Consider the following 22,039-nt stretch of genomic DNA (forward strand, 5'->3'; position numbering starts at 1 on the left):
TGTTCAGTGTGTTACCAAAATGCAGACACAAAAGGGAAACAGTGTGTTCAATCATTCTCTTCAGTGACAAAGCTGCTTTTTTCAAAGCAAGTTGAGTTTCATGTATAATATATAAGGAACATGAGCATTGCCCTAAGGGTACTCAAGACACAGGAGGCCTGTAGAGTATGCCAAAAAACTAGTGACAATCTGCCTGATATTCTCCTTTTGGGGGGATAAACACAAATACCTTAAACAGCTGATGTGGAGTTTGGGGAAGAAAGCTGCCTTAGATTTTCTTTGTCTACTGGATGGTACTTGGATGCCACCTCAAACACAGCATCTTCATCTAAACTGCGGTGTCATCTTGAACTCTTCTCTCCTATATATTCCAGATTCACAACCTCTGTGGATCCTTCCCTCATAATGTCTCTTGGAATTGTCCCTTCTTGGGGACACTGGATTGTCATTATTTTAACTGCCTCTGATGATCCTGATCAGACTCTCTCCTCTCCAATCCATTTTACACAGTCCAGATGGTTTACTCTTAAGAAAAAAGATGACAATAATCAATCAAAAATGGCTACCATTCAGGGGATGCCAAGTGTTTAACTGTCTTATGTAAATTATGTTATTTAATCCTTTACAACAACCTAATGAGATAGGTACTACCATTACCCTTTCCTTTTTTTTTTTTTTTTTCTTTTTTTTTTTGGTGAGAAAACTACCATCTCACAGAGGTTAATTAACTTGCCTGGGTGATCATGTCTGTCAGATATCAAGTTTCCTGCCTTTGCCACTGCAACCCTCTGCCTTCCCAAAACACATCATTTAATGACCCCAAACATACAATTGCCAAACTCCACACCTATTATGCAACCCCACACCACCAGTGCCCAGTACAAACACCATCGCTAGTTGCGTATATTGCCCTCTTATGTGCCGTACTCATTTCAGCTTCCCAAATTTTGCTCATGCCATTGCACTAGCCCAAATGCTCCCTCCTTCTTCCTTACCCCAGGTATCCAAACCCTGGTCCCATAGGTCACGTCCTGTTTACTAATTGCTGTCACAAAACTGCCTGGCCCGTTCTCTTCCCACCCTTCTCCTAGCTTCTCCAGCACAAATCGTCATGTCTGTAAGACTTATCACCTCAAATAAAATTATGTTCTTTGCATGCAAACACTAGTCTTTCAGCTTCCTTTGCCATATAATTGCTAATAATGGTAGACACATAGGAGAGGTGTTCGATAAATATTCAGTGGCATAAAGTGAATATAAATAACCATTTAAAAATGTGAAAAAAAAATGGGCTTCCCTGGTGGCGCAGTGGTTGGGAGTCCGCCAGCCGATGCAGGAGACACGGGTTCCTGACCCGGTCTTGGAAGATCGCACATGCCGCGGAGCGGCTTCGCCCATGAGCCATGACCGCTGGGCCTGCGCGTCCAGAGCCTGTGCTCCGCAACAGGAGAGGCCACAATGGTGAGAGGCCCGTGTACCGCAAAAAAACAAAAAAAACGCGAAAAAGAATGTTCAGAATCTCTATTTTATACTGTACGATGTTCAATGACATTTCACAGTCTATCCATGTCTAACTGTACGTTTTGTTCATCACCTAGTCAATTTTGGCTACTTATCCAGTGTGTGATTTTAATAATAGTAATAATTTCTGTATTCTCATTTCTGCTATATTTTAGGTTTTCAGAGTGTATTTCATTTAAAAAAAAAAGAGAGAGAGAGAGAGGTCACCAGGAACAAGGGACAAGTTTCAGAGCTTCAGGTTAACTTGCTTCCCAATTCCCCTTCACCTTTCAAAATCCAATTCGTAATTCTTTGATTGATAATGGGAAAAGAAAGCTCTTTGCCTTCTTCGTTTGTGTCTTAATAACCTTTCCATTTTGTGTTTTTCCTGATCCTCAATGATAATTTCGTCACTGTCTTACCTTTTCTGTTTTTAATCCTTAAGGCTCTCATTGCCAAGCCTAACTCATTTGCCTGAAGCAGAGCTTAGCAAGACTCTGACCCTATTAACCCAACTGTGGCACACAGCATTAAGGTACCCCATTTGTGATTCACTACTATTCACTGCTATTGACTACTGCTACTTGGCCTGATATATTGGCTTTAAGATGATCTGACCCCAGTCATCCTTCACTATAAATTAAGTGGCTGGAATGACAGATGATCCTCTCAGTAGCATGTTCAACCACAGTGGAAGGAGGGAGAATAGAGTAACCACAAAGAAAAATCATAGTCCCACAGGAGAAAAGTGGCATCGTGCTGACAGGGAAGAGGATAAGTAGGCTGGGGTCAAGACGATTACTCTGGCAACTGCCAGCAAAGTGCTTTGCCATTCCTGCAGACCACAACTAAATTCTACGTATCAAGCCCACAAGCTTTATCCTCTACAATTTAGTGATGGAGACAAATGAAGATATCTGTGTTTATCACTCCCAGTCGATAATCCTATCCCTGGTAAAAGAAGCTGGACTTAAAGCTGGCTTCGAGTTCCAACTCTACCTTGGGCAAATCGCTGAAACTCAGTTTCTTCTTTGCAAAATGGAGATAATAGTGCTCATTCTGTTCTCTTCAAAGGTGAAAGACCAACAAAAGTGATAATAGACATAAAAATGGTTTGAAGAAAAAATGTTTTAAGTATCATACAATTTAAGACATATTATTGTGGTATTGCCATTCATTCCCCTCAAAATACAGAAATATGAGCAGTCTGAAACATCCATAACATCCTTTTTCTCCTAAGCTATTTCCATGGAGCTTCCTCTTTCCGCTTTTCATGTTGACCAGATGACCTGGGAATTGTCTGTTTGCAGAATTCCATCCTAATCCATCTTGGTCAACAAGCTCCTGTCCATCCATCATCCAGTTCTTTTCAATGACCCAATGGGACACCTCATTTCTGTTCTCTGTAGTTCACAAACCTCATTTGCTTGACAAAATCTCTAAATACTAGCTGGCATTTAAAGAGAAAGTAATCCCCAGGTAGACATTTCACGGAATAAGCATAATCTCTAACATTTCAAGCTGAAACTTGATTCAGATACTTTTCTTATAATCACCAAGTAAACACAATATGAAAAAACAGGACTGACTACACATCTTAATTAGAGAGTGAGCTTTCATTCTACAGAGATTAAACGCAGGTTCTCTCTGAATAGCCAGCTTCCCTATGTGAGAATAAACAAATTCAATGAACAAAAATACAATTCGTTACACAAGTTTTCAGGCAAACACCTGCTGAATAAAAAGTGAAATACACCTTTAGTTGACGAGTAGAGATTTTCCATAGCAGGTAAGCCCATCGTCCGCATTTTGATCCTATACTTATATTTATCATCAAACCATTTCCATAAACCCAAATTATGATATTGAAAGGTCTAGCAGGAAACGCTGAATATAATGTTAAGAAGCCTCCCATGAAAACAAAGACATCCACATCTCCCTAATTGGCTCTGTTGCTGTAGCTACCTTAGACTTGCTGAGTCTTGGGAGTTTTGTGAATAAATACAACCAATATCAAGTCTGCTGCATAAGTGCTTAGTTCATCATATGACAAATATAACAACTCTACCTTATTCATAAGAGTAAGTCAGACTACCCTTAAATCTACTGTGTGTGAATGTTCTGATACTGTGAAATCTCACCCAGTTTTGAGTTTCTTTCAGTAGATGCTACAGTGGGATTCTGCCCGCAAGTGAGCAGAAAGTGGGTCAGTGACTGACTCTGTAGGTGTTTAAACAAGACTCCTTGGAGCCCAACAGCATCCCTTGTGATGAAGGAAATTCACAAAAAGGAGGGGAGACATGCAAATTATGGCCACACACTTTGCTCCCTAAGGAAAAAAAAATCCTTCAGAGTTCTAGGGATGGTTTTGGGAGCCACTCCCTCTTCCCCTTAAGTTTCAAACTAAAACTTCCATAGAAAGAAAGCAGACTCTTCAAAGCAGCCTCTCTCCTCTCCTCCACAGCAGCTCTACACTGAAATGAGGTGCCAAGAGCCTGGCAGATCCTCGGCATCAGCTTGGGAAGGCAAAGATTTCTTATCTTTGAGAACTCCAAACTCTTGAAGGCTCTATATTTTGTGCGCCCGGCCGATTTTTCGCCAGCCAGGCTCTGCATGTTGGGAATGTACACAGGTCGGGTTCTGTCAGTGACCGGGACGCACATGCGACATCTGGGCACCTCCAGGTATCACCTTGCAACCATTCTGGAGTCTAACCCGCAGGCCCTCTTTCCAATTAAGTGACCGTTCCAAGGAGCATGCTCCTGCCGTGTCGTGGGGGACCGGTCAGGGTCTGAGCAAGGAGGTTCCGTGACATCCTTGCGCTAAACACTCAACTGTTTGTTTTCTGCAAAGTAACACAACACATTCCGGTGGCCACCACAGCCCCCATTAGCTCCTCGGCTGCTCGCACTGACTGGCATCGGGGTCATTGCAATCGATGCTTTAAAAGGAGCAAATCTTAGTCTGCGGGAACTTCTCTACCACCGCTGTGAGACTGAGAGGGGAGGGAGAGAAGAAAGAAAAGCCCACACAAAAGCAGCCAGCCCTGCAAGATCCGCCAGCACAAAAGGCCCGCTCGGTGGTGTGGAGCCGTGAGGCTGGGCTGGAGCGAGGAGACAGGCCAGTCCTCCAAGGCCTGCACGCCTCGCCCCACGCTCCCGGAGCTGCCCCCGCGCCCCCCGCGCCGGGGCACCGCGCTCTGGCGGGGGCGCAGGGCGCACACCTGGCGCGCCCCGGGCTGCCGCGCTCCCCGGGCTGCCGCGCTCCCCGGGCTGCACAGCTACCGGGGCGGCCCCGAGCCGCCAGGGGCTCCGGCTCCGTCTCTGCCCGGGCGCACGGTCTGCAGCCGCGGTCGCCCGAGTGGCAGAAGCCTGGCCCGTCCTCACCTGTGCGCCTTCAGCCGCGCAGCGCGCAGAGGAGAGCTCTGGTGCCCGCGCTCGGCATCCCCGCGGCTGCCCCTGCAGCGGTGGCGACTCCCTCCGCTGTTTGGGACGCCAGGGGGAGGGCGCTTCGCTTTGTTGCTTATTCATGAGGCCGCGACTGAGGCTGGGGATTGGGCGGCGGGAAGATGTGCCCGCCCCGGCTCGGCGAGCACGGACAAGAGGGCCGTCGCCCCGCGCCCCTCAGCGCCCACTTCCCCGCCTCCGCTCCCGCGATGGGGATGAGGCGTGGGGCCGCGCGGGTCTTACCAGCGTCCGGGCTCCTGCGACCCCTTCGAAGCCTCCCTGCCCTCCTGCCCCGCTTCGAAACCTGGGCTTCTGCGGCAGCTCTGCCTTAGTGCCTACAGAGAAGAGACCAGGGCACCGTTTTCTCTAGAAGAGCCCTAATTTCTCTGGTCCGTGACTGGGGCGAGGGGCGTAAGTTGGAGGCCGCTGGTTGTTCCTTGTGAAAACTGTACGGCTTAGCCCTCAGCCGTGCCCCTAAGTAGGACCCACTAAAGTAGCCCTACACCAAGTGTTCCCTTCTCAATCAGAGAAGTCGAAAATAAGGAGTAATAAGAAGGACTGTTTCTTGAGCCCTTACTCCTGCCGGGCACAATGCTAGGTGCTTCACTCATTACCTGCTTTTAATCTACTCAACAACCCTCAAATATAGATATTGGTAATCCGCTCAACTTAACAAAGCAGGAAGTTGAGGTTGAAGGCTGTGCAAGTTGCCCAAGGTTTTATGGCTAAGGTGGCCACCGGGAATTCATGACCTTCGTTCTTGAGTTTCTCAAGGACTCAGTTTCCTTTATCTGACCCTCCTAATTTTGGATAGAATCTAAAGACCCATTCTAGAAGAACCCCACAGCACTTTACATTTGCAATGCACTTTCCACATACATCATCTCTTGTACTTATTAACTCCCTTCTTTATAATAGCTTAGTCTGCTTTGTAGCTATTTGTAAACATCCTGAAGTCAGAGCAAGGTCTTGTTCACCTTCGACCTCCACATCTAACACAATGCACAACTATGCACTATCTTTCCTACTCCACCTCTCTTTAAAATATATTATGTTTGTATTTCCAGAAAGGTAGTCAAATAGGTGTCAAATGCATGTGATTGGACTGAATCTGTAAGATCTGTTTTTGATGTGTATTCAGTGTAATACAATATAATACACTGTACTGTGGCCAGGCCTTCTACATGGATTCAAGACCCACCAGATGGATAAGCCACACATCCAGCTGAACCAAGATGTGTTTCAACATTTTATTTTCTGCTTCTGCTGTTTCTGTGCCCCCCTCCCTGGGGGCTGGGAGGCCAGCGCTTGTGGTTCAGTGCAGAGCCTGGGGTCCCTCAGCCCCGCTGGCTCTTCCCTTTGCACAGTGTGCTGCAGAGCCTCCTCCACCCTCTTTACCTCCACTGCCCACACTCCAGCTGGGCCAGGGCTGGAAGGGGCCTTGTGATGAGTCCCAGGAGTTGCCCTCGTGCCTGGGAATGCAGGGACGGGGACCCGGGGGTCAGAAGTCTGAAGCTTCCCATCTACTTCTTTAAGGCCACTGCAAGTGAAAGATGTAAAATGTAACAACGTTTGGGCTTCCCTGGGGGCGCAGTGGTTGAGAGTCCGCCTGCCCCTGCAGGGGATGCGGGTTCGTGCCCCGGACCGGGAAGATCCCACATGCCGCGAAACAGCTAGGCCCGTGAGCCATGGCCGCTGAGCCTGCGCGTCCGGAGCCTGTGCTCCGCAACGGGAGAGGCCGCAACAGTGAGAGGCCCGCGTACCGCAAAAAAAAAAAAAAAAAGTAATAATGTTTTCTGGCCATGAGACATGACTTTTGTTAAACAACAAGGAGGTGTATGTGGGTGTGGGTTCACGTTGAAAGATAGTAAATATTCTATATAATGAATATAGCAATATATACATCCAGGATTTGGGCTTTTGGTTATTGATTGCCTGGTGGATTGTTTAAGAAAAATGGGCTAGCAGCTGTTGGATTTTCACTCAGAAGCATGTTCATTTATGTAGATGCCACTTTAAGCTTGATCAGAATTAAATGTGAGATTTCTTATATAAAAAAACATTTTATTTTCATGTCAGTTTTTTGAAATTCAGACCGTATCTCATAAAAATAATGTTATATAGTGTGGTGAGATTCCCAGCTAGACTGCAAAATTGATTCTATTTGACCCAAATGCAGTTAAATAATAGTACTAATAAAAAACAACAAAATCAATCAGGTGGACCAAAGGACCAAGCAGAATAGGAGAAGCCAGCAGGAGAAAGGGATTACAGCTCTCCATGCATCTAGAGCCAGCCCTACACACAAACTTGAAATATTCAGTTTCTTTGACATCTTCCTGGCTCTCATTCTGCATCTCTCTCAAACATCCTAATGTTTTTCTTAGAGACCGTAATACTCTTAAGTCCCAACTATAGAACTCCACTTCCCAGACTGCCTTATTCTCAAAGTTTTCCATTCTCCCAAATTACCTTTCTCCCATAGTAGAATTCCTATTTCTCTTTTCCTTGATACAAATTATTTCAGCTTGCAGTTAAAATGATCTTATTGGAACTCATTTATACTAGTCCTTTATCCTTCCCCCAATGGTTTGTATTGCTTTAAACAACTCTGATTAATGCAATTTATCTCAACAGCTGCTGTTGGTACGTGGCAGTGATAATAAGATCCATTCTCCCACCCCAGCATATACACAAATTATAAATCAGGAAAAGTCACACTCTAATCAGTAAATCCACGCACTATGAATGTTATTAGCCTTTTATGGGTAAAGCAAGAAATCGTATGTGTACATTAAGAGAATTTGGGAACACCCAAAATTCCAAACAATGTAACAAGGAAGGAAGCTCAGGAAGGCAGTTTTGGTGTTGCCAGATTTAGTAAATTAAAATAGAGAATTTCCATTCAGTATTTGGGACATTCTTATGCTAAAAATTATTATCTGAAATTCGAATTTGACTGTATTTTATCTGGTAACCTTTGCAGTATTGGGTCATTACCTGGTCCTGGTTGGTAAAAACCTTTTTGTCTGAAAGGTTTTGGTCACATGAAGAACTGGATAACCAGTCAAAGAGCCAGGGGTGGACAATATTCCTGCAAATACCACCCAGAAGAGAGAGTCTTGGTAATGAGGACCTGAGCATTGTGGTGTCCTTGGTAAGGCTATCACTAAATTGGGTAGAAATGCTCTACAGTATATCAACTAATTTTCTTTACCAAGTACCAAGTACCAAGTACCAAGTAATCTATCTGACAGCTTGATTCCACATGTGTGTTGCTTATAAGGCACTGCTGAAATGAGTGTATGTGAGCTGGATTGTGTGTGTCTGTTTGCAACCAGGGTAACATCGCCAAGGTAAGTACCACTTAAGGGCTCACATTAAGGGCTCTTGAAAACCAGCTGGCAAGACTTCCCCAGACTCTGCACCGCTGTTTCCTGAGGATGTTTTTTTGTTTGTATGTTTTAGTTTGTTTTGTTTTGTTTTCGTTTGAAATTACACCAGCGACAAGCATGTGAGGCAATAGAACAAAATGAATTGAAAGAGGCACATGAGAAAAAATTCTTCTTGGAAGGCTGAGTTTCCCAGGAATATCCTCAAAAACATTTCCCTCAACTTTCTGAAAGTTCCTTTCTTTCAGTGATTTTCCCTCCCTTTATTTTTGAACACTTTAAAACTCCTTCCTTGGGGCTTCCCCGGTGGTGCAGTGGTTGAGAGTCCGCCTGCCGATGCAGGGGACATGGGTTCGAGTCCTGGTCTGGGAAGATCCCACATGCCGCGGAGCAACTAAGCCCGTGTGCCACAACTACTGAAGCCTGCACGCCTGGAGCCCGTGCTCTGCAACATGAGAAGCCACCGCAATGAGAAACCTGCACACAGCTCGTTGCAACTAGAGAAAGCCCGCACGCAGCAACGAAGACCCAACACAGCCAAAAATAAATAAAAATTAATTGATTAATTAATTTAAAAAAACAAAAGACCCTCAAACACTTGACAGACTTATTTCAGTACTAATGAGCTTAGATTTTTACATTATACTAAATTATGTCTTCAGTATGCCGTTTACTGGGAAGACAAGTAGGTAGAATAAATCCAATAATAAAATGGTTTTCTTTAAGCAAACTTTTGGAACAGCAGAATTTTTTTTGAAGTATAGTTGATTTACAATGTTGTGTTAGTTTCTGGTGTACAGCAAAGTGATTCAGTTTCACATATTATATATATTCATATTCTTTTCCATTATGGTTTATTACAAGATAAGGAACATAGTTCCCTGTGCTATACAGTAGGACCTTGTTGTTTATCTATTTTATATATCATAATTTGTATCTGCTAATCCCAGACTCCTAATTTATCCCTCTCCCACCCCCTTTCCCCTTTGGTAACCATAAGTTTGTTTTCTACGTCTGTCAGTCTGTTTCTGGAACAGCAAATTTTTATACACTGTAGTTGCTTTTAACTGTCAACACAAAGTCCACAATATTTACCTACCTTTATTATTTAACTCTTATTATGCAAACACCCGGATGAATCTTCTTGCTTCTCTTCTTTCCCCCAAGAAACCTACTATAATTGTGGAAGCAGAATATTATATGCTTTATAGTCCCTTCTTTTTAAAATCTGTTATTTTCTATATTCCCTTATTAAGTGTCAGGCTTCTTTAGGCCTTGAACTTTCTGATTCTGTTTTAACAAGTGGAATTTTGTCTGTTGCCTTGAAAAAGCAAGATAAGAGAGGAAAGAGCTACTGATGCAGGTACAAAAAGAAAATTTCTAACAGTACAGCCATTTAAAAAGAAACTTTTTAGATAAAGTCAAGGCTGAAAACTTTTACAAGAAGGAAATCTTGTCTCTCTCTCTTTCTCAACCATAAATCATGTCCTTGTGAGACTGTCGGTAAAAAAAAAAAAAAAAAAATTAAGAGATTTGAACATCAAAGGTCTAATGTCTCCTGTGGAGTATACCCTTTAATCCTAAATGAATTGGTCATCATGAATAACTCTATTCAAAATGGAATCTATGGGCTTCCCTGGTGGCGCAGTGGTTGAGAGTCTGCCTGCCGATGCAGGGGACACTGGTTCGTGACCCGGGCCAGGAGAATCCCACATGCCGAGGAGCGGCTGGGCCCGTGAGCCATGGCTGCTGAGTCTGCGCGTCTGGAGCCTGTGCTCCACAACGGGAGAGGCCGCGGCAGTGAGAAGCCCGCTTACCGCAAAAAAAAAAAAAAAAAAAAAGGCATCTATAACTCTAGAAAAAATATGAATTGCCTTTTACAATGTCAGACAAAAGAATTTAGCTCCATCCTTGTCTCTTTTTTTACATGCCTAATGATAAATAAATCGATGACGTCAATAGATTCCTAATATTAAATAATGAGCATGGTGTATATACCTACTGCCTATGTTGCAAAGAAAAATTTACTCCTTTCTGCCTCTACCAAGGACAGAATTAAAGAAAATGGCTTTACCGGGAACGGCAAAGCTCAGGTCCAAGTAACCACTCTTGTCAGAGAAAGTTCTTAGAGATGGGAATAGATTAGTGAAAGAGGTTATATATCCCCTTTTGTTCTAGGTTTCTAAAAAAGGACGAATTTTATGCTGGCTGGGTTGGGGGTTTCTGGCGAAACCCCATTAGCTCACTCAACAAGGAAATTATAGGAATAGTTTTAAGTGTGGGAAAACTACCAAATATATTAACTGTGGCTAACCACATTGTTGTTTATTATTTGCTTTCCAACAAATGTTGCTTATTTTACATTTTAAAAATATGATTTGGGTATTAATATCACACTCAGGATACATTATATCAATCTGCAGCACACTGACAGCAAAAGCAGAGAACAGGATATGATGAAGGGGGCATCAATACCATTACAATGAAGATGTTCTTGAGACTCATAATCAGAATAATGCCAACAATTTGAACATTGGTTTACTAAGCTTTAAATATGGCATGGACATCAGTGCATCTCCTTCAGTATAGCACTCAACCTCAGGCTAAATTCCTTGTCCTTACACATTTTGGCTAATTCTTCTGGCTAACCTGTCTAAGAAACAGCAGAATTGAGTCTGTGTTTCATAGTCATTAAGCAATAAGCAGCGCATCACTTAATGTGGGCTATGCATTTATTTTGGCATTGAGTTTAGCTCCATGGTTAATCAATCAACAAGGGTTTTTGTTTTATGAAAAGAATGTGGTTTATGTGACGATATCTAAATCGGACTTAACTTTCCTCACAGATCTCCAGTTTAGCTGAGAGGAAAAGTTTATACACACAACATTATGAATAATACATAATATAAAATTTCCTCATGTGCTTCTAAAAGTGGCACTGATTTTTGTCATCTTCTTTCATGATACCACTACAGAGAGGAACTCTGAGAAAGCCTACGCGGAAAGTCCATGTCCTGATACAGTTAGTACATGTGTTATGTAACCATTTCCTCTCTCCCCCTAAAATTGTAAGTTCTCTGAATTAAGACAGTGTGTTTTATATAGTCTCACATGTCCCAAAACACCTAGGCAGTGCCTTACTATTCAAAAAGTATTTGTTGACTATTTAATTACGGCCATAAGCCCATTACCAAAATAAACAGGGTAACGCCCATCATCTTACAACTATGAAGCAAGAACTAAATACTACTAACCAAAAAGGAAGTTTGACCAGCTTCAGAATGAAATATATTAATCTCATAAAAATTGGGAAGATATATTCCATTGTAAGTGGATTTGAGACTTAGGATTTAATTATTTTTTACATTCTGTGTGGAAGGGTTATTCTGTGCCTGTATATGTCTTGTCTGAAACCAGAGAACTAGGCCAATTGCTACATCAAGTCCCCTTCCTACTAAAAGTCTGCAATCCTTTTCATTGGTAAAGTTCACATTCATTTAAAGAGAAGTTGCACATGAAAACAAGATATACCCTGAGAATAAGATTAAAAAGAAGAAAAAAACTGCTTCAAGCTGAATCTAGAACTCATATTCTATCCAGGCCCAAATCCCTTGAAATAGCCAGAGTAGTAGGTTTTGTTTTATTTATTCTTCGTTATGACCTACTATATAAAGGAGACATAAAAGATGCATTTTGCAGAATGAGTTCAAAGCAATTCTTCCATAACTGGTGTACAGAAATAGCCAAAGGGAAAAAAATTTTCTTCAGAATCAGAGTGATTGAAAATATGTCGCATACAGAAAAAATTACTTACTTTTGGACTGGTCTAAAGTGTGAGGCATCACCACAAAAGAAGAAATAAATTTGTCCCCAAAAGATTCCCAGTAAAGATAAATGGGATGATCATGTGATGCTCTTTCTTTTCTCTTTTTACTTTTAGGAGCTTTCTATAAGTGGTTTCCAGGCCTAGTGACATGTTTTGTTTTCATTCCATTTCTCTCTTTGTAAAAGGCATTTTAAGGCACTTACCACTGCCAGCTAATGTTCATTTTATGACATTTTTCTCCACAGTCATCTTCCATAGATGAGCATTTTTCACTCAGATCATATTCTGCTTAGTTCATCAAAAATATAAAACTTCTTTTTTTCCCTGTCAGACTTCATTTTTCCTGTAAATTCTATTTCTCTGCTCTTCTTTTATATATCATACCTCTCTGCTTGTTTCCTAGATTCCATGCTGCTGCTTTTGAAATGTATTGTCTTCTCCAGTGTGTATATTGTTCCTTGTTTCAAAGATGCAAGCCTGGGCACTTTGGCCCGATCCTTTTTTATGTCAGCGTCTTGAATCCCAGTTTACTGCTGCGTTTGAAGCTGCCTCGAGGACTAGAACCAAATCCCAGGTGATGCAATGCCCTGTTCATTCATGAGCAGTTTTACAGACCCATTCCTTTGCCCAAGGCACAATCTCAGCAATTGGCTCTACGTGGGAGGGGGAAATGTGGCAGGAAAGGCATCATAAGCAGACAATAAAAAAAAAAAAGATACGGGAGGGCTTCCCTGGTGGCGCAGTGGTTGAGAGTCCGCCTGCCGATGCAGGAGACACGGGTTCGTGCCCCGGTCCGGGAAGATCCCACATGCCGCGGAGCGGCTGGGTCCGTGAGCCATGGCCGCTGGGCCTGCGCGTCTGGAGCCTGTGCCCCACAACGGGAGAGGCCACGGCAGTGAGAGGTCCTCGTACTGCAAAAAAAAAAGGACACTGAAACCGCAAGAGGTTGCCTGATACCAGCGGAAAGCCCATGCAGGAATCCTTGCCTCTGGATTTGTAGCCCAGGGCTCTTCCTCTCCTATACAGGCTATCTTTAGTGGCATGGTCCTGTTTCAAAGTGGGAGAAACATGTTCAATGGCTTAATCGAAGATTTAGCTTTACAGTGAAGCATCATAATATATGTTGACACCTCTGTGCCTGGGCTCCTGTTCTTTCCTCTGACTTGAACACTTTTGTCACCTTTCTTCTTTGGCTGACTAAGGATGTTACTCTTCTTCAGGACTCAACTGGAGCATCGCCTCCAGGAAGCTGTCTCTGATAACCCAGGCTGGGCTAAGTGCCCTTCTTCAGGCCCCCATCACACCTGGGCACACCTCTGTCGTAGCACTCAGGTTCAGAATAGCTACTTCTCAGGCACCCAGTCTCTGCACTGGTGCTGTGCAAAGTCTGCTTCCTGCATCCCACTCCAGCCTCTATCAATTTCCAGGTTGTATTCTCCCCTTACCCTGTATCATACCCTTGCCCATATTCTCCCTCAGTTTGTACCATTCCCCCACCTGTATGCCTCTCAGCTTTTGTCCTCCTAGCCTATATCCTTCCCAACCTACACACCCTCAGCATATTCCTCTGCCAACTAGTAGTCATCCCAGCCTGTATCCCTCCCAGCTTGCATCCCCTCCCACCTGAATGTGCCCTAGTTGCGTCTTCCCCACCAGACTGTATCTTCTCACCATATCCCTCCAGCCTATATCCCGCTGTGAAAGGAAAAATTCTATCAAGAAAACAGCTCCAAAGATGCCTGGTCCCTGATATGCACACACCTTCTCCCAGTTATTCAATCAAACTCTAATTTAGGTGCTGCTGTAAAGGGATTTTGCAAATGTAATTAAGGTCCCAAATTAGTTGACTTTAAAATAGAGAGATTATCTGGGTAGGCCTGATCTAATCACATGAGCCCCTCACATCTGAGTCTAAAGGTTGGAGACAGAGAAATGAGAGATGTGAAGCATGAGAGGGCACGTGGAGAGGGCCTGATGGCAAGGATCTGCGGGTGCCTTCCAGCTGCTGAGAGTGGCCTCCACCAACAGCCAGCAAGAATGGGGGGTCTCCGTTCTACAGCCACAAGGAACTGAATTCTTCCAACAACGATGTGAGCTTGAAAGAGGCCCCTGAGCTCCCGAAAGGAATACAGCCCAGCCGACACCTTGATTTTAACCTTGTGATACCCCGAGTGGAGAACTCAGCCTCACCATGACTGAACTTCTAATAAATGGGTGTTGCTTTAAGCCACCAAATTTGTGATAATTTGTTACACAGCTGTAGAAAAGTAACACAACCAAGCCCTGCCTCTATCTCCCCAGTGTGTATCTCCTCAGCCTATACCCCCCAAGCCTGAATTTCCCCAGGATGTATCTCCCCAGCTTGAATCATTCTGCAGCCTGTTTGCCCCCCTGCCCCAGCATGGATCCCCCTGGCCTGCGTTACTCCCAGCTGGTATCATTCCCCAGCCTGAATGCTCCCCGCCCACATACACACAGCCTGTCACATGCAATGCCCTCATCAATGCAGACACACACACACGCACACACACACACTGGTGTCATTACCAGCACCGATTCCTATGCACAGCACAGCACCCTAAGTGATTCAACCCAAGGAACACACCAGTCAAATCCACAGTCCACATTACCATATAGAGATTTTGTCTCCTTTCCAAGACCAGTGAGCAGGGCTGGGCATCCCAAAAGCAAAACTGTAGTCTCTCCTCCTTTGCTCCCTTGAGTCTCAAGCCAGTCGTGAGTAGACTGTCGGCCCCACTTCCTAAGCTCTGAGCTCTGCACTAGTTTCTCCAGCACTCTAGAATCGGAGGGCCCCTACAGGTGGCCAAAGGTACTCCATTTCCAAAGGAAATGAACTGGGCCTCAAACCCACTGGCCAAAATCCAAAATCCATCCCTCCTCTCTAAGGCTCTGAAAATCCCTTTCCTTCAGGAGTATTGCTGACATTCCTTCTTTCCCTGCATTTCCCACCTCTGTTCCAGCGCCAAGCATTGTTTCCTCTCCTTCTGGACTTTTTTTCCATTTGTGCTATCCCACAACTTACATTTGCAAGATGGTGCTTTTCTCAGTCATGTATTCCTCCATAATATATCATTGTACCTAAACCAGAACTCTCTCTGAGGTGGTTGGGATGAGTGGCATAAGTTGCTAATACTTACCTTCAAAAAGCAAACATTAGGTGAAGAAGATGGAATATCAGCATAAAAGGATAAATACCTTTATAGATAATAACCCTACGAGGTACAGTTATACTCTTATTTCACAGATGAGGAAATTGAGGCTCAGAGAGGTTAAGTAAGTTGTCAAAGATCACACAGCAAGCAAGCAGCAGAGCTGAGATACCAACTCAGGAAGTCTGGCTCCAGAGCCCATCCTCTTGCCTGCTCCACTGAACACTTACTAGGTGTGAGGATCACTGTGCTAAATAGAGTGTGTGCACGATTTATGTGACAAAGGAGAAGGAGAGAAAGCAGAGAGAACTGTGTGCTAAATTGATAGGGAAATTTTCCACAGAGAAAGTGGGGCTTGAGCTAGCATGACAGGAAAATTAGGACTCAGGGTTACAAGGGTAGGGTGTTCAAGTCGGGGGAGTGGGATGAACTAGGCATAGGAGTGAGAACATGCATTTTCTGGTACCATAATTTGCATAGGGAAATCATGGGAAATAAAGCTGGAGACAAGATTGTTGCTGCCTTGAATGTCAAGGCAAGGAATCTGGCCTTAGTTACAAGGCAAAAGGGAAGGATTCTAAGCAAGTGATTCGTGAGAAGGGTGGGGCAGCTGAATATGGTGACTGACTGGACTTGGGAGATGAAAAGAATTTAAAAATTTTTCCAAGGTTTAGTGCTTGCGTGTCTAGAATAATTTTAGTTTTAATAATAGAAATTGATTAAATTCTATTTGGAATTGAAATGTACCCCCTTATAATAGTTACACATATGATTGGTCTTTAAATTCTGCTGGGGTGAAGTTGTATTTGCCCTCTCCATAAAGCAATCCAGGAAAATTTTGTATAGGACCAGACATATATGAGGAATTAACAGTATCATCAGAATCCTGTAGATGCTCCTTTCCTTATAGAAAAAGTCAAAAACTCCAGCTACACTATGGGCATTTTGGCAATGACCCAGTTGCCTTCTGGGGTAGTATCGCCTAAATAGAATGACTGAGGAATTCAGTTCTAGGGGTTTCTTTCTTGTTCTGTATGTATATCTAGCTGGTGAGAAGTGGGTTTCTGTTGGTCATGAGATCAAAGCAGGTCTAATTTGAGGGTATAGAAAATATTGCTGGTCAACAGGTACAGATTGCAGGTCATCACTGTATACTCTCCAGCTTTTTTAAGATACTTCAGTGTTGTACAAATGAAACGGTTTGCAGGGCAGAAGTTGAGACACAGATGTAGAGAACAAACTTATGGACACCAAGGGGGGAAAGCGGCGGGGGGTGGGGATGGTGGTGTGTTGAATTGGGCGATTGGGATTGAAATGTATACACTGATGTGTATAAAATTGATGACTAATAAGAACCTGCAGTATAAAAGAACAAACAAGCAAACAAACAAAACAACTAATACTAAACTTTCTTTGGGTTATTTGTATGGAAATCTGTTAATATAAATGTTTCAGACTTTAATGAAATTTCTAAAAATCTTATATGTTCTGGTATAATGTTATAAGTCATAATTCTAGTTATTACTTTAAAATATATATCTCAGAAATAACTAAATTTCCTTGTCAATTGCATTATTATGAACTTTCATCAAATCTTGAACTGTGGTCATTTTTAAGTCTTTTGTCACTTACAGACAGTTCTGGGTGTACTCTGATGCTTTTGCAAATATGTTCCTATAAAAGGGTTCCCATAAAAGGGTTTCATCTTCAAGGAATTCATGGAAAAGACTCTGACAAGTACAGGTTTCTGGTAACTGACTATACTGTTGAACTGAATGAATAAGCATTTTCAGAACTCTAATGGAAAACTGATGAACTCATAAAAGTGCTAACAAAAGATCAAGATAAAAAAAATTAATTACATGGGACTGAGTGAACTGATGGGGATGATTATAATTTTTGTGACTTTCTGTTTATATTAAAAAGAAATCCCACAAGGACTCAGAGGCAAAAAATATACAAATCAATTTTCACTGCAAAGTAAAGGAGCTGTTACAGTGGAGGATTACTGTACTGAATGTCAATATTAGGACATAGTATGAGTGTGAAAAAAAAAAAGTTTGTTGAACTTAACTCATCACGGGACTAATAGGATTTTAGAATTTCTGAGAATGTCACACCACAGAAGTTTTCATATGTAATTTGAATATGTCCATTGAGGCAGATATGCATCCAGGTGCAGGGACTTATGTATTTGGAGTGGATCAGAGAAAGGGTAGAAATGAGAAGGAAAGTGTAGGAGATGTACAAGCCCTGTACAAAGTAGCTCAATACTTCTTTAGAAAGAAGACAGCATTGAGGAAACTCAATCTTAAGGAGATTTACATAAGGCATTTTGAAAGATAAGAAGGGGTTTTTTTGGGGGGGAGGAGTTGGTGGGTTTTGTCTCATTATCTAATTCTATTTAGAGATTATATGCAGATAAAATGTTCAACTAAATTGAAATTTTCCCCACACCAAATGACATTTTTTATAATATAATAATAAACTAATTATGGAACATAAAAAAAGATACTTCAGTGTTTTTAGGAGTTTTTAGATACTTCACTATTTTTAGGAGTTTAGTTGCAATGAACACGCAACTTAAAAGACGTACGTTTTCATGCACAGAGTGAATTAGCAGTAAACAAGAACGGAAAGAATGTGAGAAAAAATACCTCTTGTTGGTGCTGGGACACACTGTGAATACTCAACAAACCAGGAGAGGAGCCAGGTGTGCTCCAATACTGCACAGGAGAGTGAACTGAGAGGAAAGGGAGCAGTGGAGACTTGCAGCTGTCATGCCTCTCCCCCCAGCAACCTGCAGCAACCAGCAGGACAGTCCAGACCTGCAAGATAAAGCCAGAAAGCAGAAACTCTAGAGCCAGCTCAGTTGAATTCTAGTCTTGCCATCTACCAGCTGCATTTTCTGTGGACGAGTTACTGTACCTCTCTGTGTCATATTCTTATCCTGCCGCCGAAAAAAAGTTAAAATAATGTGTTACATTAAATGCCATCTGCAAAATACCTCTTAGCAAAGCACCCAAAACATTGAAGAGGCCCATAACTGTTAGTTCCTTTTCTCTTCCCCTCAGTGGGCAGCAGGAAGGAAGCAGTGGAGGTAATGGGATTTTCCACCAGGCATGTGGGCAGGGCCCAGGACCAGAACCCAAGAGAAGGCAAGTCCTGGAGAATAAGGCTGGGGCTGGGTGCCAGTATGTTGGGGACACAACTCCACAGCTGGCATACAGCTTGCTGGGATCGACCTGCAGAGTCTGTTCACTGATGTTCATGGGCAGGTGAATGAAGTCAGAAGTGGGCCCCAGGGAAGGCACCAAACACTTGGAGATGGCGTGGAAAAGAAAGGGAATTTAAACGGAAAGTATGTGTGTGGAGGGAGGGAATGGGAGTGAGGAGGGATTGGGGAATAGAGTGGGGCTTACAAAGTGCTGAAGGTTGAGTGTTTTCAATTGAAAAAACAAAAACCTAAAATCTGAGCCAAGGTAGGAAAACCTTTGTCCTGAGACCAAGATTCAGGGACATTCTCCCCTGAGAAAACTGGTGAGAAAAGGACAGGGGTTTGGTGACAGAACAAAGACCCGGTTATCGAACTGGGATAGAAAATGGGAGCAAGGTTAGAGCTGGGTGACGAGATCAGATCAGGAGGAACAGTTGAGACCTGGTGCTGAGTCACTGTGACCTGGGGCTGAGTCAGCAGAAGACAGACCCTCTGATTGGTCCCCAGGCTTGGGGGCACAGATGGGAGTCCAGAACCCTTGCTGTGAGCCGGGACAGACTGTGAGAGCAGGAACTTGAGCTTGGTACTAAAAGGGCAAAGATTCGATGGAATGTTGCAGTCAGGTTCTCTCCAGGCAATAGCAAACGCCAAATTCTTTTCACTGTTTTTGCCTCTCACTCACCTGGGGGGAACCTGTTAAAAATGCTGGTGGTCAGCCCTCCTCAGACTTAACGAATTAGGATCTTTATTGGTAGGGACAAATCAACTGGATCAGGTGAATCTGATGGACACTAAAGTTGGAAACCCAGAGGTTTAGATTCTAAACTTTAGGAGGACAATCTTCCTTACCTTGATTCTGAATTCTTGTATTTGTCTCTCCCCTCACTGTCTCTAGAAAGTAACCAGCTTCTAATAACTATATGTAGTTCAGACTGAGGTAGGTTCAAATAGGTTCTTTTTGGTGTGGTAAAATATATATAACATAAAATATGCCATTTTAACAATTTTTAAGTGTAAAATTCAGTAGTATCAATTATGCTGTGCAACCATCACCACTATTTATTTTCTTTTTCATCACTCCTAACAGAAACCCTGTACCCATTAAGCAATGACTCTCCATTTTCCCCTGCCCCAACTCAGCTCTGGTGACTCTTATCCACTTTCTGCCTCCACAGTTTTGCCTCCTCTAGATATTTCATGTAAGTGGAATCATACAGTATTTGTATCTGGCTTCATTCACTTGGCGTAATGTTTTCAAGGTTCATACGTGTTGTAATATGTATCAGAACTTCATTTCTTTCTATGGCTGAAAAATATTCCATTGTATAATATGTATATACCACATTTTGTTTACCCATTCATCTGTTGATGGACACCTGGGTTGTTTCCACATTTTGGCTACTGTGAATAATTCTTTTTTTTTAAATTTTATTTTATTGAAGTATAGTTGATTTACAATGTTGTGTTAATTTCTGCTGTACAGCAAAGTGATTCAGTTATACATATATATATATGTACATTCTTTTTCGTATTCTTTTTCATTATGGTTTATCACAGGATATTGAATATAGTTCCCTGTGTTATACAGTAGGTCCTTGTTGTTTATCCATTCTGTATATAGTAGTTTGCATTTGCTAATCCCAAACTCACAATCCATCTCTCCCCCACTCCCCTCCCCCTTGGCAACCACAAGTCTGTTCTCTATGTCTGTCTGTTTCTGTTTCATAGATAAGTTCATTGGTGTCCTATTTTAGATTCTACATATAAGTGAGGTCATATGGTATTTGTCTTTCTCTGACTTACTTCACTTAGTATGATAATCTCTAGGTCCACCCATGTTGCTGCAAATGGCATTATTTCATTCTTTTTTATGGCTGAATAATATTTCATTGTATATATATACACCACATCTTTATCCATTCATCTGTCGATGGGCATTTAGGTTGCTTCCATGTCTTGGCTATTGTAAATAGCGCTGCAATGAACATTGGGGTGTATGTAACTTTTTTTTTTAACATCTTTACTGGAGTACAATTGCTTTACAATGTTCTGTTAGTTTCTGCTATATAACAAAGTGAATCAGCTATATGCATATGAATATCCCCATATCCCCTCCCTCTTGCGTCTCCCTCCCACCTTCCCTATCCCACCCCTCTAGGTGGCGGCTACTGTGAATAATTCTTCAGTGAACGTTAACATGTAAGTATCTGTTTGAGTCACTCTTTTCAGTAATTTTGAGTATATACCAAGGAGAGGAATTGCTGGGTTATATGCTAATTCTGTGTTTAAAGTTTTGAGGAACTACCAAACTGTTTTCCACAGAAGCTGCACCATTTTACATTCCCACTAGCAATGTACTACGGTTCCGCTTTCTCCACATCCTCAATGACATTTGCTGTTTTCCATTTTTTAAATTATGATCATCATAGTAGGTGTGCAGTTATATTTCGTCGTAGTTTTTATTTGCATTTCCGCAGTGACTGATGATGTTGACATCTTTTCATGTGTTTACTAGCCATTTGTATACCTTCTCAGGAGAAATGTGTATGCAACTCCTTTGCCCGTTTTTAAATTGGGTTGTTTGTCATTTTGTTGTTGAGTTGTAGGATTTGTTTATATATTCTGGATTTTAAACCCTTATCAGATATACGATTTGCAAATATTTTCTCAAATTCTGTAGGTTGTCTTTTTCACTTTCTTGATTTTTTTTTTTTTTTTTTTGGCTGCACTGGGTCTTTGTTGCTGTGCGTGGGCTGTCTCCAGTTGCGGCGAGCAGGGGCCACTCTTCACTGCAGTGGCGGGCCTCTCATTGCGGTGGCTTCTCTTGTTGCAGAGCACAGGTTCCAGGCACGTGGGGTTCAGTATTTGTGGCTCACGGGCTCTAGAGTGCAGGCTCAGTAGTTGTGGCACACGGGCTCAGGTGGTCCGTGGCATGTGGGATCTTCCTGGACCTGGGCTTGAACCTGTGTCTCCTGCATTGGCAGGTGGATTCTTAACCACTGCACCACCACGGAAGTCCTCTTGATGTCTTTTGATGCACAACAGTTTTCAATTTTGATGAAGTGCAATGTATCTACTTTTTATTGTTGTTGCTTGTGCTTTTGGTGTCAAATTAAGAATTCATTGCCAAATCCAAGGTCATGAAGGTTTATCTCTATGTTTTCTTCTAAGAGTTTTATAGGCTTTGCCCTTATATTTATGTTATTGATCCAATTTGCATTACATATGGTATGCAGTGGGGTGGTTCAACCTCATTCTTTTGTGTGTAGAAATCCAGCTGACCCAGAACCGTTTATTGAAGACACTATTCTTTCCCTATTGAATAGACTTGGCACATTTGTCAAAGATTTATTGGTCATATTATTACTGTTTAATGGGTATAGAGTTTCAGATTTGCTAGATGAAAAGAGTTCTGAAGATGGATGGTGGTGACGGTTGCCCAACAATGTGAATGTACTTAATGTCACTGAACTGAATACTTAAATTGG

The 22,039-nt window shown here is 42.5% G+C and overlaps 1 protein-coding gene across 2 annotated transcripts in view; it reads right to left on the bottom strand.

Moving 5' to 3' along the window:
- The window catches only part of ARMH4 (armadillo like helical domain containing 4), a 138,677-nt gene extending 133,674 nt beyond the window's left edge, over positions 1–5,003 (bottom strand). For both annotated transcript variants that reach the window (XM_049706253.1, XM_004279308.4), the window contains exon 1: positions 4,887–5,003. The gene's annotated coding sequence lies outside the window, so the exon portion shown is untranslated. The remainder of the gene's footprint in view (positions 1–4,886) is intronic.
- Between the last annotated feature and the right edge of the window lie 17,036 nt (positions 5,004–22,039).

This window comes from Orcinus orca, chromosome 2 (assembly GCF_937001465.1).
Source record: "Orcinus orca chromosome 2, mOrcOrc1.1, whole genome shotgun sequence".
NCBI classification, from domain to species: Eukaryota; Metazoa; Chordata; class Mammalia; order Artiodactyla; family Delphinidae; genus Orcinus; species Orcinus orca.